Source organism: Leuciscus leuciscus (assembly GCF_965113295.1).
Source record: "Leuciscus leuciscus genome assembly, chromosome: 23".
Lineage (NCBI taxonomy): Eukaryota > Metazoa > Chordata > Actinopteri > Cypriniformes > Leuciscidae > Leuciscus > Leuciscus leuciscus.
This window is the reverse complement of record NC_138747.1, coordinates 8,922,071-8,940,455: the sequence shown is the minus strand read 5'-3', so window position 1 is coordinate 8,940,455 and position 18,385 is coordinate 8,922,071. Positions and strand designations below refer to the sequence as shown.

General features: G+C 40.0%; 1 protein-coding gene and 1 long non-coding RNA gene across 2 annotated transcripts in view; one reads left to right on the top strand and one right to left on the bottom strand.

Moving 5' to 3' along the window:
• The window catches only part of sipa1l2 (signal-induced proliferation-associated 1 like 2), a 63,207-nt gene that overhangs the window by 5,261 nt on the left and 39,561 nt on the right, over positions 1-18,385 (top strand). The window lies entirely within an intron of this gene.
• On the bottom strand, positions 2,658-10,142 carry LOC309487672. The gene is made up of 2 exons (XR_014201903.1): positions 7,711-10,142; positions 2,658-7,513 (listed from the first exon to the last, which is right to left on the bottom strand). It is a non-coding gene; the product is annotated as an uncharacterized lncRNA (long non-coding RNA).

Sequence of the window (18,385 nt, the reverse complement as noted above, 5' to 3'; positions counted from 1 at the left end):
ATCTTCCCTTTTCCTTTCCACCTTCTTCATGAGCTTAACCTCGGATGACAAGCTGCTCAATATTTAAAATGGCAAATGCTATGAAAAACTAGAGCACTGGAGCGCTGGTATCTGCATTGGGTTCTACGTTGTTTGTTTCTGTGCGGGGCTTTGTTTCGAGTTGGAGACGAGGATTGAAATATCAGCAGATAGATTTCCACAGTTCTCCTTTGGCTGAACCAAATCTCATTCAAGCATCTACGCTCATTGTGAGAGGGGGGAGATTTTAGAAGGCTGGCTGATGCACACAGGGCCGTCTCCTTTTGGCTTCTCTCTCTCTCTGTCTTTGAACCAGATCTCTGTTCTCAGCGGGACTAATATGACTCTCTCGCGCTTGCTAAGTGGACTCTTTGGAGGTTTCTACCACAAAGAGGGACTTCAAATTGGGACAGGCGAATGTACGTGAAGTGTTCAAAGACATCAATTTCCCCATCTCGTCTGTTGGATGGGTGGAAAGACCAAACCTTGAGCATTTCATTAACACAAGCAGATTGAGCAAAACACTTTCACAATTAGATTTTTTTTTAATTTCATAAAGTAGGGGGAATTGCCACACAAGCCTTCAGGGTGAAAATTTGAGGAATGTCACCTCTTAACAAGCCTATAATTGGTTCTCTGCTTTCTTCGCTTCCACCTGGAGAAACATGGTATGACTAATCAGATGACTGACGGGGAGCTGAAAAAATGAATTATGTGCACAATAAGGCCTTGCATAAGGTTAACAGCTCCTGCCAAGTGTTGAGAGAACAGTGGCTGCGTTGTACCTGTGTCGGTTGTCATGGAGGTGTGTCCCTAAGCGAAGAAAGCGATAAAGACTGCTCAGTATCTGTGAAGTCTTTGTTTTGCAATGTTTACCCTTCAACAGCCGTGAATCACCACGTCACTAGCTTGTCTTGACTGCTCCATGCAGTTGCGTTCATTTGGATTCCGCTCAATGTTATAGTTGTCTTTTTGACAGACAGTAGTTCATTTGTGAGGCAAAGGATGGCATAACCGTCGTCTTTATTTCGCATCATTGTTTTTGCTCATTAGCCATTAGCTTCTTAAAGCATATTTGCGCAATGATTAAGTGCATTGTATGCTAGACAGCGCCACCTCCACAATGCAAGTCGAGTGGAAAGCTTATTATTTTTGCCCTACATTTGCTCCATGCCTGGGCTGGATGTGTAATTCCCATGTCAGTGGGGTTGTTTGTTAGTCAAGCATGTACAAGGACGATTAAATGCATGTAATCCTCAGGACTCCTGATGTTAGAGTACATTTTGCTCTAATTGCACTCAAATACACATATTTCAGGTCTTTGTCTGTGGCTGCATTGTTGGGGCTGATATCCTTTAGTTCACTGTTATTCAGGCAGTCCTACGCTATGGCTACAGTCTGCCCCTTACTACTAAATATATACCATAGAGATTTGGTAGGACATTGCTAGATGTAATTTACATATGTTGGTCATAATCAGCAAGGCTATTTGTAGCAGAAACAGCTGTTGTTTGTTGCGGCGGAGGTGGTGGTGCTGCCATTCTGCATACACAGCAAACCCTCACGGCCCTTTAATAAATCATAATCATTTAGTCTAAGAAGGTAATAACTCAATTCAATCCAGTCTATTCAAATTTTTCTATGTTTTTTCAGACTTAAAGGCAAAGTCTGTTTTTTACTATGTGTAAATACTTTTATATGGCAGTTTAATGTGGGACACATTTTTGCAGGATTTGTTGACTTAAACGGGCCTGAAAACCAATGGCATGAGTTTAGAGTACTTGTGGGAAAGCTGTTTTTGCAGTTTTGTTTGGTGCCACTAGTGCTTCATAAATGACACATTTCACCTTTTAAAGTAACAATCGAAGCAATCCCTCATTTAATGAAGGTAAGATTGATCCAATATGTCCTTTGACCTAGTATCGGCCGCTTCCTGAGGGACAGATGGGCAGGTTTATTCTTAAGGTCAAGGTGCCCCTGCTCCCAGGGTTTCCTATTGTTCTGTCTTATTGATCTCATCCCATCAACGGACAGTTCCACATTGGTTTGGAATGTGGACTGTTGCATATGCTTTAGTCAACAAGCTGAATGTCAGCAAGGTCACCTTTAAGCCCTTCTTGTTTGTTTGGGTTGCACAAAGGTTTAACCTTTAAAGGTCTCAGAAGAGACCTCTTAGTATTATATTTAAAGCAATTGTATCAATATATTAGTTCTGTAACTATATTAGTATTCTGACAGTTTGAACCAGAGCTAGCCTATGTTTTAGTCATTGTTTTTAAAACATTCAACAACAAATAGCTTAAGATAGTGGACTTACCTTGTTAAAGATTGTCAAACTGGTCTCTCAGTCTGACCAAGCTGATCTTAAATTCATCTAGCTGGCATTCCACTTGACGAGTGCCCAAAACCATTCTAAATCCAGCAAGTTAGGACCAGCAACCCATAGGCTATTTTGTTATTAATAATACATTTTAATTGTTATTTTTTTGTCCTAAATATTAGTATTATTATTAGTTGTAGTATTTTAATATGTATTATAAAATAGTAAATCATTGTTTTAATTATATAGGGTCTTTTAAATATATATTTTTTAATAATTTTAATATTGGGCTGCTCTTTTATCAGGCTGCTCTTGCCACTTTTTGTTAAAGCAATAAGCCATTTGAGACTGTAGTTTGTAGTGGATTACCAAGGTTAAGGGTGTTTAGGCACATCAGATCTCACATGCTTCTCGTGGCTTATTGCTTTATTGTACATGCTCCATTATGCATGCTCCATTGACCCATGTAGCATAAGGCAATGGCAGATTATTCATCCGATTGTGTGAATTAATCTGTAGCACCATTTAGATATGAACATGGAGACACAAAAGGATTAACTTTGGCTTAATGGTTCACAATCTGATGACCTGTGCTTGCTGTTGGCTGAAGACCCCAGAGCCATAGGCCAGACCCCAGACAATGTGGTGTTTCCATGCATTTTTTTGGTGGGGGTGAGATGGTTGACCTGTTGTCCTCTAGAGCCGAAGGCCAGAAAAGAGGAGCGGATTAGTGTCTCTCCCAGCATTCCTTCTTCCCACTGTAGCGAAAATGATGTCTCAATAGGAAGCCTAGGGGAATTTCGACTGGTGACACTGTAGACTGTTTCTTTTCCACTGGTTCTCTCTCTTCTTCTTTTTTTAATCTCACCCAATCTTCTCCAAGCTTTACTACTGAAATAAGATGTTTGGCTTTATCATTTTCTGTAAGCCCCTATGACCTGGAAAATTAGAGACATTTGTGCAGGAAATTATGGGTGTGATTATGGTAGCAGGAAATGGCTGTCGGCAATTAAAAAAGATGAGACACATGTTGCCTTGAGACGCAGGTGCAGCCTCCAGACTTTTCCGTCAGCTCTCCTCACGTTAAATAAACATAACAGCTCCATGTTTGTCGGAAAGGGTTGCGGGTGATCAAAGACCTCACCGGATCCATTTTTGGACACCTAAATGGTGTCATAATGCACTAGATTAGTAGTTTCAGTTTGTGGATCGTTCTGGCTGAGTGGTGTAAACGAGGACAGATGTTCAATAAAGTGTTGATTTGCCAAGCTTTGTCTGCCTAAAAACAAGAGGCGCAGTTTTTATAATCTGTAAAATAAATCCACATATATTTCCGAGAGATTTACTGTTGTCACATTAAAGAGCCACAAAACGTTTTTTATTGTTCAAATTTCTATAAAAAATGACACAATTTTGCGGGATTATGGGGCGGGATTTTGCGAATGGTCAATTGTGGGATTAAGTTCGTGGAATTTGAGGCCTTTTCTCTGTTACTGACAACATATTCTATTCATCGAAAATCTAGTATGGTACATGACTCTGATCTTAAAACATGAGCTCATGGCCAACTCGATTTCTATTGCAGGACCAATCTCACATTGGCATGAAAGGGCAGCTGTTGTCTTCGACCTTTTGCGTGTTCGACATTCTTCACAGTCTTATTGACTTCTATTAGTTCAATTGACTGTTTCAATAACGTAATTATCACTATAAAATCTTTCGTCACAGCCTTGATGAGATTTTTATGTGCCAGACGTGGCGCATGTGTACAGATGAGTGTGTATTTGCCTGTGTGTGTCCTATCTGTGGGATTGATTAGCTGGTAAGTGACCTGCTCGGTTCAAGGTTAATTGGTTTATTGTAGCAGATCATGTTGTGAGATGGAGATTGAGAGGAGAAGAGTTCGATACAGCTATAATGTGCAGCTTTCAGGCTCTAATGAGCTGCTGAGCTTGCAGCCAATCAGGCGCTGCGGTTCAGCCAGTTCGGCCTGTTTTATGTAGTTAATGAGCTTTTTTAGGGATGTTTAAGACAAGCGTGTATTGTTTCTTGTACTCGGAAGGAGGATGAGGTTATTGTTAGATTAAGAACACGGTTAGATGTTTCGCTTCAGGGCGCTGCTGTGTTGTGAGTTTTGGTGTGAATGTGTGTTTACTTGAGTTTAATGCCTTTTCCTGACTCAGCTTGAAGAGTGCTGCTTCAGCTCACTGGAGCCTATAGATGCACACGGTCTTAGCATTCTTCCCAGTCTGACTTCATACATCCCATTCTAGCACCAGACATTACTTTATCAGTGATTCCCAGCCAGAGTAATTTAATTTTGCTTTAAGCTTGTTAGAAAATTAGACAATGTTTGTTTTATAAGTTACCTTGTTTTTAATACCAAATATCAATTATATTATTTTGTTTTTAGTTTTATTTTATTATAAAAAAATAAAAAATAAAGTGAATGCTGTACCGTTCAGTTAAAGGTAAGGTAGGCAATTTTCAGAATGGCTAGCAATATTGAGCTAGCTTTGAATGTATAAGATTCCACCCTCCCTTCAAAGCGTCTCCAAAGCCAGGGAGCAAACAAAAGCGTCACGAGAGACAGCGTTAAACTACCTTATGTCTCAAAGCACATAATATTACAATAATAATGAACATAAACAACTTACAGACCTCTAGTTGTACCACCTGACTGCTGCAGATATATTTCGGCATTGATAGCGTTGCCATTGAAACACAAATTCGAGTCACGAACCGCTCAGAGTATAACATCACAGGTTTCTTTCCACCTCTTACAAATTACTAGCCTGGCAAGCCAGACGTACATCAAGATGTTTAGTCTGGCAACTCACCATAGACACGGTCAATCTGATGGGTGGGATAAACGGCTGTCTTTCAAATTCCCTCTGCACACAATAGGACAGCGCTTCAACCAACCAGAGCGTTTTCCCAACAGCGGAGCTAACGTTAGTTGATAGATTCAACTTTTAAATCTGGCCGACAAAACTACGAACACATCTTCCTTTTTTTAAGAATGACTTAAGTGCCGTTCTTTGTTCTTTTCTCAAAGAAAAACTTAACTCCAAGTCCTCCAGAGTTGCGGCCAAAGCCGATTCGAAAGACCGCTGTTCTCCATCCGCAGCAGCCGTCATTCTTTGTTTTCAAGTGGCAGGAACCGTCGCAACTCTGTCGTCATATGTTAAGCCCGCCCCCGCCTACTCTATACACGACGTGATTGGCCTGACCCAATTTAGGTTTTTGCAGCAAAAAGGTCTATTGAGAGTTGCTAGACCCACCCTGGCTGCAAAATAATTTTGCTGCCGCTAGGGTGCGTCTAGATTTCTAGGCTAACAAATTACAGTTGTTATGGCGTGAATGCAGCATAAGCTGGTTGTTTTTAGTTCAGGAGGAAGTGTAAAAGGTGGCTAGTCTAACTCTGAATAGCATGAAATGGAGGTATGAAAATACATACGTTGACAGGCAGGTAGGACATGGTATCACTGGACCGAATGCAATGATTGGACGAACATTGTATGGTCCTACACATTCCACAGACGATACATATATAATATACACATACATACATACATACATACATTTATACCACTTAACTTAGTGATTGCTATCAGGATGTTAAGAGACTTTCAACCAGCATAACAAAAAAAATCTGGAACAAATCACCCTGCCTTTAAGTATTGAAGTTGCTTCTTACTTCTGGAGCATTTGTCTTCCCATGTGGTTCATAACTAAATAAAACCGCCTGTGTCACTATGTGGCTTACTCCAATGGCATGCAAATGTGAGGGGCTGTTTTAAAATAAATAGTAAAATATTAAAACATCCCTCATACTTCCTGCATGATTTACTCATAGGAATACCTGTGGACTCCAGTGCAAGTGATGATTTCAGACAAGACCTTGTCTTCAATTATGATCAATCTTGAATTATGATGAGAATCAAATATAGGTTTTAGATACAGGTTACATGACGGGATATCAGATCATATTTAAAATTGCGTTCAAAATGTGCATACAGCTGCTATTTAATTGCCTCTCACCATGTCTGTTGCATTTTTAAGATGATGTGGGAAGTTGAAAGTTGTTCAGCTTTTTAAAATGTGTTTCAGGACCCCTGTGATCTATCCTGTTACATTTCATCAGTTGCGCTTCATCTAACTGTTTATAAATGCAAGAATGTGGACTGAAACCATGTACAGTGCCTTTATATAATTACTTTCCTGACTCTAACCAATTAGAACACAATGTATTAGCCAATATGCCACTATAACCAAAACTTGTATTGAGAATGAAATGTTTTCATATTGAAAATAATTGCTGTCACTTCTAGTTATTAAAGTAGTTCACACTTTATCCAAGCTGCATGTGATGCTTTCAGACAACCCTTTAAATTGCATAACAATAATGCCCAAATCCAGCATTAAAAGAAGAAAGGAATTTACACTACCATTCAAAAGTTTAGGGTTTGGTAAGATTTTTTAAATGTTTTTTAAATAATTTTCTTATGATCACCAACACTGCATTTATAGATCAGATGAAATTGGATGCAGAAAAGTCTGATCTTGTATGTTTTTGTTTACATGCAACAACATCCGATCTGATATTAGTGAACAAACTGGCTGGCAAATTAAATGAAGGCACTCAGTAAGATTCAATTCCTGCATCTCCTCCTCCTCTTCTTCTTCTCCTCCGTTCTGCCTTTCATCTGTACCGGGGCTCATGAGATCGTTAGCGAATCCCAGTCTCAGTGGATTTGAGCAGTCAGAGGTCAGCTGTCTTCAGAGACGTCACTCACTGGGCCTGGAGGTTTTGTTCCCATATGGAAGGAAAGACCTTATTCAGGTTGTCTTTATTCCCTGAATGCCAAGGAGCACCAGGAGTGAGGAATGGATGGAGGGAGAGAAGGAGAGAGAAAATCGGACAGGCAAGCACAGCTGGGCAGCCAAGATGGGACAGTTTTATTTCAGAGAGTCAGTGTGCTTTGTAATGTGAAGAACAGAGCCTAGGGAATACTTCACAACACCCAGCGGACCGTTCCTCTGCCGGTCTCTCTTTTTCATCCTCTCTTCATCTCTTCTGTTTTCATCTCCCTCTCTTTTTTGTATTTTAAAGGGATAGTCCACCCAAAAATGTTCTGTCATTCACTCACTCTCATGTAGATCCAAACCTTTCTTTTTTCTGTGGAACATTGAAGATATATTGAAAAATGTCTTTGTTTTTGTCAATGAAAGACAATTACGTCCAATGTTGTTTGGACCCCATTGCATTTACATTTACATTTAAATTAATTTATTTAGTAGATGTCATTCTTCCTCAAAAGTTTTTTGTGTGTGTTCTTTGTCATCAAGCTCCAAAATGACAAAATCACTATAAAAGTGGTCTATATGATAAGTGCACTGTATAGCATTGTGTGTAGAGGGGAAGATTTTTAACGAATAACAAAAATACATTTTTCGCTTTATTTATCGTATTACTTCAAAATGGACTTTTGATATTTTTTTATGGTGCTTTTTTGTAATTTTTTAGCTTGACAGCCCCAGTACTCATTCCCTGTCTTTCATTTGTTTTTGAAATCTCACCTTGTATTTGAAGGAAGAAAGAGTCAAACCAGTTTAGAACAATGAGAGTGAACAAATATTGACAATGTTCATTTTGGGTGTACAGTGTACCTTATTCAATTTCTCTTACGTGTCATTTATACAAAAAAATCTAGTTATTTTTGCATTTCCGTTTAACAGTGGACGGATTACACTTAAGTTGCTTACCTAAGTAAAAATAGCAGGACTCCTTTATTCAGTCTTTCTATTTTTCTCAAACACGTCATTTCTTCGCCAGCAGCGCGGCGGAATAAAGAGGGAATGTGTTTGAGTCTGACTGACGTGTGATCGTGAATGAGAAACAGCTGTTTCCATCCCCCTCCGTGTCTCTCGGAGTGCTCGTCCCACAGCAGGAGAGAGCCAAGTGGAAAGCAGCACCCAACAGCTGCACACATGCTCAGCAAGGAGTCAAGACAGGGTTTTTTTTATGTCTTTGTTTGGGAGGAACAACAGGAAGGAAACCAAGTGTCAGAAGGTTTCTGGCCTAGCTGGGCAGCGTAAACAGGGCAAAACGATAGAGCCGTAAACGACGGATGGGCCTACGTCAGTACAAACGACACAAGTGTTTCAAGATCTGTTGATGTGACCCTGTGCCAGGGCAAAGGGGCGGTCTGCCATTTAAGAATTCACACCTCTACCTCAGGAGCAGCTGTTGCCCATCTCTCCTCCTCAGTGAGGGGGAAGGGAGGAATGCTGTAGGAATATTCCGGGTTTATTGCGACCTGACGTCTGCGTGCCGCATTTGTGGCGTGCAGACGATTACCTCAGACAATAATTGTGTGCTTACTGTAAACACGTGTCTTGTGTGTTTATAAACAGAGAGATGTGTTGAAATTATTGCCTGAGGTAGTCGACAGCATGCTAATAGGATATAGAAAAACCTGGAATATTCCTTTAGAGGTGAACTGTCATTTTTTTGGATGATAAAACACTTTCTAATGTCAGTTTAATGCACAGAGACATCAATAAGTAAGCAATTTGTCGGTTGACTTCCTGAAACGTTCTCAAAATGTTAGAAGCATCCCTCATGATGTATTATACAGTGCATTGTTCACTCTGCGATCTAGGTTATGAATTTTTGAAGAGTTGTCATCTCAAATGTAATACCGTTTGATGTTGTTTTTCTACTACACTGAAGCAGTCGCCGTGTTCCATTTGAAGTGTTAGCTTTAGCATGTTTAGCCCAGTGTAGTCTCTTTTTATTTTAGTTTTATTAATAGTACTTAACTTATTTATAACTTACCGTATTGCTCCAAATATAAGTGTTTTCTTTTCTTGGAAATGCATCTGAAAAAATGGGGTTGTCTTTTATACACCCCCCCACCCAGTATTTTGCAGTGCCAGGTGACCTCATGCTAGTGAATGACCGTCCAGAACAGAACTGTTCAAAAGTTGGGCAAGCAAACCAGCAACTGAGGAGAGGTTATGATGCAAACTTTAAGCTCATGGTGATAAACACAGCAGAGTCATCAAACAATTCTCATGAAGCAGCCAAGAAATACGGTGTGTCATAGTGTAATGTTAGAAGATTGCGAGGCTTAAAAGGCAAGTCTTAAAAATGCAAACTGTCAAAGAAAAGCTTACCGCGGTCCTAAAAGTGTCCACTTCGAAGCTGAAGCCAGCACGCGGCTGAAAAAAGAAATGAGGGGCGTCCAATAATAACCAGAGCCATCATCCAGTTGAAGGCACTGGATATCACCAAAGAGCTGAACATACCCACCAGTGAGGCCCCTCGTTTCTTACTTCGGCTACGTACTGACACACTTCCCTGTCAATTTCTTCGAAGCGGTTGCTTTGATGCTGCTAAGAATGATGTGAAGTAATGGATTAGCATTACGCTGCAGATTCCCAGAACAAGTCTTGCCTAGCACTTGCTCTCCGACTTCAGGGAGAAATTGCTGTCTTTTCAGCGCTATGTGGTCGGCCTAAGGAAAAACATTTATATCCCCTGGATCAAACACCTGTGTTTTTTGATAAGCCAACGTCTGTCACTACATAAAAAGGTGAGAAATCAGTCGTGAAATCTACTGGAAATGAGAAATGTTGTTTTTGTGAAATGCCCTAGTTTATTTTTAAATGTGATAGTTGGTACAATTATGCCCAACATTCAAAGTGGTATTACTTCATGAAAGTGTGGACTCAGAGGAAGATCGCGAGGGCTAAGGGTCCGTTTGGGTCCATTTGGGGTCCATTTGAAATGGGGCCTTAGGCTATGTTCACACTTAGCGTCTTTTTTGACAAGAAAAAGTTGACAACGGCGTTTTTTTAGCAAAAAAAAACGCTGGCAGCGTCCGGTTACAAATAGCAGCCGAGCGCGTCTTTTGTGGCTGGCGCATTAACTGACGCGTCTTGACCATGCGTCAACATACGACGAAAAGGGTACCCCCATAACGTCCATATGTGACGATTCGGGTTATGGGTAGGTTTAGGTATGCGTTAGGGTACCGCTAGGAGGCGCTGCTGGTGCGCTTGACGCATGGTCAAGACGCGTCAGTATATGACGTTTTGGGGTGAGACCGGGCAGCTATAACAAGAGCTGCAACAGTAGCCTAGTGCTGTGTGATGCAAAAAATGTCGAGAAAGAGAAAGTTGGCTCTTGCGTTGGCTTTTGAAGTTACCGGGGAGGAGAATGTCGGTTCACAAAGACGTTTGTGGGTGCACGACAGACAGTTGTTCTTGTTGTTATGGAAACGACAGGTCTCGCTACTCGCTTGTCATTGGTCAGCTGTCAAAAAGGCGCTTGACGTAGGGCGTTCTTTTCAGAAAAGTTGAACTTTTTTCAACTTAAAAAGACGCTCTGAGCTGCAGAAAAAGACGCCGGCGGTGGCGTCTAAAAAAGCGCTCAGGACTTTTTTGAAAAAACGGTTTACTCCATAGGGTTATAATGTAGAACAGACGCTGGCAGTTTGAAAAAAGACGCTAAGTGTGAACATAGCCTTAGCTGTCGTTTTTTTGATAACAATAGCAACACTAGTTTAGCCCTTCCTCTTCCGCTATGTATGAAAATACGCAACTAGAGAGTCCAGTAATCTGTACAAAATTTTACATTTGACCAAGTACTTCATCTTGGTACTTTTACACTACATATACTTCAAAATGGCGTAGAATAGTATTGAAAATAGGCTCAGGCTTGTTGTTTGTTTGAGTGTTTGACATTCTGGTCAACTTCTGGCTTAGCTCGTGGCATGAGTCTGGGGGTTGGTCTGCATGTTTGTCCAAACTATGGAAGACAGGGCTGAAATGGCATGTTAGAAACCTTTTGTGGAAATGGTTATTATTTTTCTGATTGGTACTGCTGGCGTTGCAGAAATTTCACATGAAAGTTATTGCTGGTCTCCTTTGTTTATTCGTCTGTGTGGAGCAAGGGAGATTTCTTCCCCTACTAATGCTTAAATGTGTTACCTGATACAGAATGGTACAATTCCAAACTAAATTTAAACAGTGCTTCCTAATAAACTTGACAGCAAAGATAAAGAAACAAAGGCCCATTAGCGTGAGCGAGCGAGCGAGAGAGAGAGAGGAATGAGAATAATTCACTGCCTCTCCCTCCTGCGCTCCATCACTGGGGCTTTATGAGGCCACAGGCAGCTATAAACTTTTCCTTTTTAATAAAAGCAGCTATTCGCACATTTCTCATTCTCATTATCTGTGTACGAGAGAGAAAAAGAGATTCGCCTTCCCACACCGTTCTCCCATTTAAACACGTATGCAATGTATACAGTTCACACTATATAAACAGACATAAACACGCAAGCACTTCAGCTGTGTTTCTCCTCAGGGTGAATGAGTTTTATCCTGTCTGCTGCAGATCAAGAAAGCCTTTGGGCTCCTATCAACACAGTTAATAACTCGCAATAGTTCAAAACACGCACAAACACACCTCAGAGAGTTATAGAGTCTCAGTGTTTGTGTACATACTCTTGTCAAGAGCAGGTCAAGTAAAAGATGCACCCATTGACGGTCATTGAGGATGAGAATTGTGTGTAAACCAGGAAGTTTTTTGAACGGCTAGACAATTAAAGTCAACATGAAATGATGCATTTATTTGAAATAGACATCTTTTGAATGTCTTTATTGTCTTTTGATCAATTTAATATGTCCTCGCTAAATAAAAGTATAAATTTCTTAACAAAAAAGTCATACTGACCCCAAACTTTTGAACAGTAGTGTATGAGATTAAAGTTAACTTGCATGTTATTAAAGCATTGTGCATTGTTATTTCATGTTAGCTATTGTATTAATTAATATTAACAAAGCACATTATTGTACAGTATTCCCATTATTCCTTATGGATAAAAAAAAAAAAAATCTCCCTACAAATCCTGTTTTGCTCTGAAATATGTTACACAGTCAAATGGACTTTGAATGCCAGTTTATGCTGAATATAAGATCCATACACATACTGTGGCCATATGCTTTGTGGTTGTGCGTGCCACATCTTGGTATGCATAATTGGAAAGTGATAGCCCAGAAAATCAGACCCAGAGAAATTGATAGTAGGAAGTAGTCCATCAATATGTGGTGCTGTCTTTACATACTCACACTCTCTCTCTCTCTCTCTCTCTCTCTCTCCCCCCTCTCCCTCTCCCATCTCTAGCCATCTCTGTCTTTTCTCTTTGGTTTGACATATGGAAAACTTGCTTTCTCTAACATAGTAACCCAGCTGAGTGGAAATGTGCTGTCAATCAAAGAGGCATGAGATCAGAGGTTGCTTGGTAACTGGGTAAAACAGACCCTCAAACCACCAACTAACAACAACAAACTGTGCAAGTGCACATTTGAGAAAACAGCTAATAACATGTTTGGGAAGCCGTTACGCTTGGCACCTCGCTGGCGTGCGTCCACAGTATCCCACAGCAGCTGAGTTTTAACACTAAACACACTGGTACTTCCAAGCCTTGACTCGTACCGACTGACCTTTACCCTTATGGGGAGTGTTGTTAATTTTTTCATTGGCACTTTTTTTTTTTTCACGACTTGTTTTTAAAAAGATAGTTCACCCAAAAATAAAAATTATGACATTTACTCACCCTCATATTGTTCCAAACCTGTATGATTTTCCTTCTCCTACTGAACACAAAAGAAGATATTTTTAAGAATATGGGTAACCAAACAGACCCCACTGAATTTCATAGTATTTTCCCATACTATGGAAGTCAATGGGGTCCATCAGCTCTTTAGTTACCCATATTCTTTAAATATCTTCTTTTGTGTTCAGCAGAAGAAAAATATTCATAAAGGTTTGGAACATTTTGAGGGTGAGTAAATGTCATTTTTTGGTTAACTATGTATTTATTTATTTACTTTTTCCCCAAAACAAGTCTTAATATAATTATTTAAATAAATATAAGTATGTTTTAGATATTTTAACTGAGAACTTAAAAATACTCGTTAAGATTAGAATTTCTTGCCGTGTTCATCCATTTGGATCCTTGCCAAATTACAGTCAAGGGTTTCAGTGCCATTGGAGTCTTGAAACGCCTCTTGTTCAATCAAATTAAAGCGCTGGAACTAAGAGTACGTTTTGAAGCGCACTCACATATCCAGTAGCTCCAGTTCACTTAGTCTAACTTGCTCTGGGCTTGTCTGTTGGAAACTTTGCATTGGAGCATGCACACAGGCGGTTGCAGTGATCCATGAGCACATTAGCCAGGCTGCAGGGAGAATGAAGATGGGTGAGTTAGGGAGAGAGAAAGAAAGAGCCTTGACAGAACAGTGTATCCTGGAAGAGAGAGAGAGGGAGAAAGACATGGACCCTAACAAGCAGTAAGGCCCTGGAGACCTACAGACCACCCCAGTGCACAGAAGCTGCTTCAAATGTGCCATTGATTCAGTTGACATAGCAGTGAGAGAAGGAGAGGGAGAAGGACGCTCGGACTGTGTGTCCTTTCCTTACATTTAGACTTGCATAAACAGATTGGGTTAGTCTGACAGAGCAATGTGTAAATGTTCCCCTGGAGACTTGGCACAGCTGTAGGCAGAGCAAGGCATCATGGGTATTTGTTGCAGTGGTTCAATCACTCTGCATTACTGTCCAGCTCTGTGTGTTTAGGGTTTCAGTCCAGCTTGCCCCAGAGGTTCGTTCCCATCATTGTTGTCTGTTTGTATGCATTTTTAATGACGCACAGTCCGCACTGACAGGAAGTTTGAGCTGTTCAGTGTTTTACTGTGTTTCTGTGTGTGTGTACAGAGCTGACACTGCAATTTGTGTGTATGGGCCCATCGATCAAACTTTGTATAGCACATTTCCTGTAAACAGAGGAAAACAGATGCAGCATAGAAAATATTTTTACTTAGAAATTTGGCTTATGGAAAACAGATCTCAAAACTGTAACAGTCATAATGTAATTTGTTTAAATTATATATATTTATGGGTTATATTTTTTAAATGGCTCTCTAAAATACTTGATTCTGATTCAGGTTTTTCTGTATAATTTATTGATTTTTTTTTCTTGTTGTAATAAATGTAATTAATATTCTTATTGAAAATAAATATTTATTTATTTAGTAAGTAGGCATGTAATTAATGAGAAAGGTCAAGTGAAAGGTAAAAAGTAAATCTTGAAAGGTGTAAAGTGTGTAATTTCTTTAGCATCAATTAGAATTTGAAAACTAAAGACTGTTTCCAGAGTTTGCAGAAACACTCCTCCCATCTGCTATTGGTTGATAAAACGGATATCCCTTCCCCCAAAATTGCACCATTGGTTGAGCCAGTGTTGCTGTGCTGGGCAGTGATGCTCAAACAAACAGCAGTGTTATGATATCACCACTGAGACCCGGTGTTTACGACGTTTGCTGAATTCAACCTACTTAGTTTACTCATAGTTGTCTCTGAATGTTAGTATTAAAAATACACACATCAGCTTTAAATCAGAGTGTGTGAGGTGAGCATTTCTGTTGTGTTCCGTCTTGTCTCACTGCCGTTGCCCTCCATTCGCCCTCGCCGCCACAGGAAGTCTGAGTTTACAGCGCCACAGCATATGGCTTGTACATGGGATTATTCCACCTCTGTCCTCTCTGTCACTCTCAAAACTTCTCTCTCTTTCACCCCTCTATAACCTCAAAAACTGAATTGAGGAGTAAAAAAGCATGTAGAAGCCCCTCAGATGTGGTCTCTCTATGCCTCTTTGAGGGTCTTTGCATCAATGCAGGTGGACTGAATAGGTTTGGGGGGTGGGTTGAGTTCAAGAGAAGCGGAGGGGGGGAAAGGGCTTTATCTGTCGGTCCGATAACTGGAGTTTCATGGTACCGCCTCTTTTTATAGAAATGCTAATCTGAGCCAGCAGCACCAGTCGTTAGGGGCTTTTGTTCGGGGGGCAAAGGGGTCTGGAGAGATGTTGGGGGTTGAGGAAATGAGGTTTGGCTTTCTTTTAATTGTTCTCTCGCTCTCTATATATACTTTTTTATCTTCTCGGTTTTCTCTTTATCTTAACAGTGTTTTCACCGCACACATTAGTCTTAATCAGTAACCAGCATCAGTCCTCCATATCAGCGAGGCTTGTGGCCTGCACAGGGAATGTATTGATTGGTTGAGGTAAAGTAAATGTTGTTTGTGAGAAAAGACACATCGCCAGGTACTTTTTGGGTGTGGTTTCCAGGTGTTGGCAGGGTTCTGAATATCGGCTTGTTAAGCCAAGGCCTTGGGGACTTTTCTGCCTACATGGATGAATTTACAGCTGTTTTTCTGCGGTGAGGATGTGGCGGAGGGCAACCGGTTTTAACCCACTGATTGAGCTGATCGGTCCTGACACGACTGCCAATGTGCGCTTTATTTCATATCTGATGGCTGGGATGAGAATGTGGGTTTGTTTGGTGAGTTGCTCTTGTTTGTTTTTGACATTTGTAACATGCTGGATCGCTCTCAGCAGGCTTTTCTGAGGTTAGATGAAGAGCTCTGTAATGCTGAGAATGTCTGCAGTATAATTACATTTAACTGTCAGTGGGATAGATGTCCTTCAGCAGTGAAAGAGATTTTACACTCTCTTTTTCTCTCGTTCTCTGCCTTTTTATTGTGCATTTTAGTTTTACTGAAAGCATCGAGTGATGGTAAAGATGTGGTGGGGAGTTTCGGAGTTTATTGATTGACACTTGCTTAGAAATGGCTCACAATGGTCGGCGAATCATCCAACAACTAACTAGTCCATTATTATCTAGTTTATGCATCAAATAATGATTTGTTCTAAGATAATTTATTTCAAAAATGCATTAAAAATACAGTTTGTAAAGTAAAAAAAATGCAGGATGATACAACTGTTCCGATATCATAAATAAGAAAAAAAGTAGTAGTAATTTAACAAGTAGTTTTTTATTTTTTTCAATCTATTTCATTTTAGTGGCAGTGCTTTTGTTAGCTTGATGATAGCTTGTTGTGTTTTAGCTTGTTGCCAGTTTGCATGTTAAAAGCCTTTAGAAAAGTGTCTTTAAATCCCTTTGTATGTTTTAGGGCAAAGTATGGTCTAGAGCAAAGGTTCTGGTGGGTTGTGACTCATAAATTGATCGCTGGTCTGTCCTTATAATATTGTGGGGGGGAAACAGTGATGAACTCAAACAAAAAATGCTGCTGACTATAAAATCATGCATAGTTATGATAGCTAAAATACATACGACTAATCAGAGTTTTAATGGAGAAGAAAAAGGTTCACATAACTTGTTTAGGCTACGTCACAGGTCAAATCAAATTCTTCTGTATTTTGTCGCAAATTAATTGTGACAATGTAAATATGCAAATGCTTGGGGAATGCAATTTAAAAAACGTTAAGATGTCATGTAAATGCTTTAGTCTGACTGCAAATGAATCTGTCACTTGGTTGGAGCTAGCCAAAGCTTACGGAAGCTTGTTTTCGCCACTGAATAATAATAATAAACGTTTTTTAGATAGCTTTTTAAAACTTTTTGTCTCAGAATTGCATGATATAAACTCAGAATTGCGAGTTATAAAGTCAGAATAACGAAATATAAACTCGCAATTCTGAGAAAAAAAGTATTTTTTACCTTAGAATTGGATTTTATAAGTAACTCGCAATTGCAAGTTTATATCTCACAAATCTGAGAAAAGAAATCAGAAATGCAAGATATAAACTCGCAATTGTGAGATAAAAAGTCAGGATTGTGAGACAAAAAGTCGCAATTATTGTTTTATAACGCCAGGTAGTTTTGTACACTGAAAAAAAAATTGGGTGTAGAAACTATTTTCACTCAGAAATGGTCAATTTCACAAAGAAATGGCAAGTAACACATTGAATTGAACATGAAAAGTGCAAAGACTAAAATAGCATTTGATTGTAAAATGTTTTCCAATAATCTTTATTTTATTTACAATTTATTAAAAAAAATTACGGTGTTTAATTACTATAAAATATTATAATGAATAAATTGTTACATTTCACTTTAAGGACATTTTTTTGTTATTATTACTTGATGTCCAATGGAAAATCTGGGTCTGTAAAACCTGTTGAGAAGCACAGTTCAATGGGATGCTGGTTAAAGGTCATATTTTTACTAAGTCTGAGGAGTCCAGGTCTTTTTATTCAGCCGTGTGTGTGTGTGTGTGCTGGTTTAAGATATTTGGCGGGGATGGTGCAGCAGGGTGTCGGGGTGCGTGTGTGTGTGTGTGTGTTCGGCTGCTGTGAGGAGCTCAGAATGCCAGATGGTGCTTGTTAAACTCAAAAAGCTCTCCCACTCTCGACTGGAGCTCCGCGGTGTGGACCACATGCTGTCTGGAATGACCAGCCTCAATTCAGACAGGCGGAATTCTCCAACACCCAAAGCTACCTGCTGCTTCGGTTTTCTCACAGGCCCTTTCAGCCTCTCTTTCAAGTGCAGCATGTCGTCAGAAACTCCCGGTGAATGAAGGTTACCGCTCGAGCGCGAGAAGAAATTAGTTCAGCTCAGGGGCACAATGCAGTGCTGCTTCCACAAAGATGCCTGCTGCTGTCCAAACCCATAAAGGAACGACTTGAATGAGAGAAACAAGGAGGCAGTGTGTTTCCACCACGTAGACAGGTTTGCGAAAGACCCTCGGCCTGTTTGCTCCCACTGAACTTAAAGAAACAGAGACCGATATAGAGTCATGTCATCGATTGCTGTCGAAACTTGCCGTCGAGCTCCATACGTGTGCGAACCAACCAGTCCCCACATGCTTATTTGTGTCTGGTCCTGTCCTGTGAATGTGTTTTTGTGTTTTTACCCATTAGTGTTGTCAGTAGGTGAACCACATAAATCAAAACTCCTGTCAAACTTTGTCAAACATGTTTGTCATTCGCCCTGCAGCTGTACGCAGATCCGAACAACTTTATTTTATTCCGATTTTAATTAAACGAGGCACTAGGCCGAATCGCCCTTTATGCTGTTCCTAAAACCTCATTCATGTGCGTGAAAAGGAGGATTTGTGTCTGTACAAAAGGCTTACATAAACTCTTAACCCTTTTTTTTAGCTGCTAGCTGATG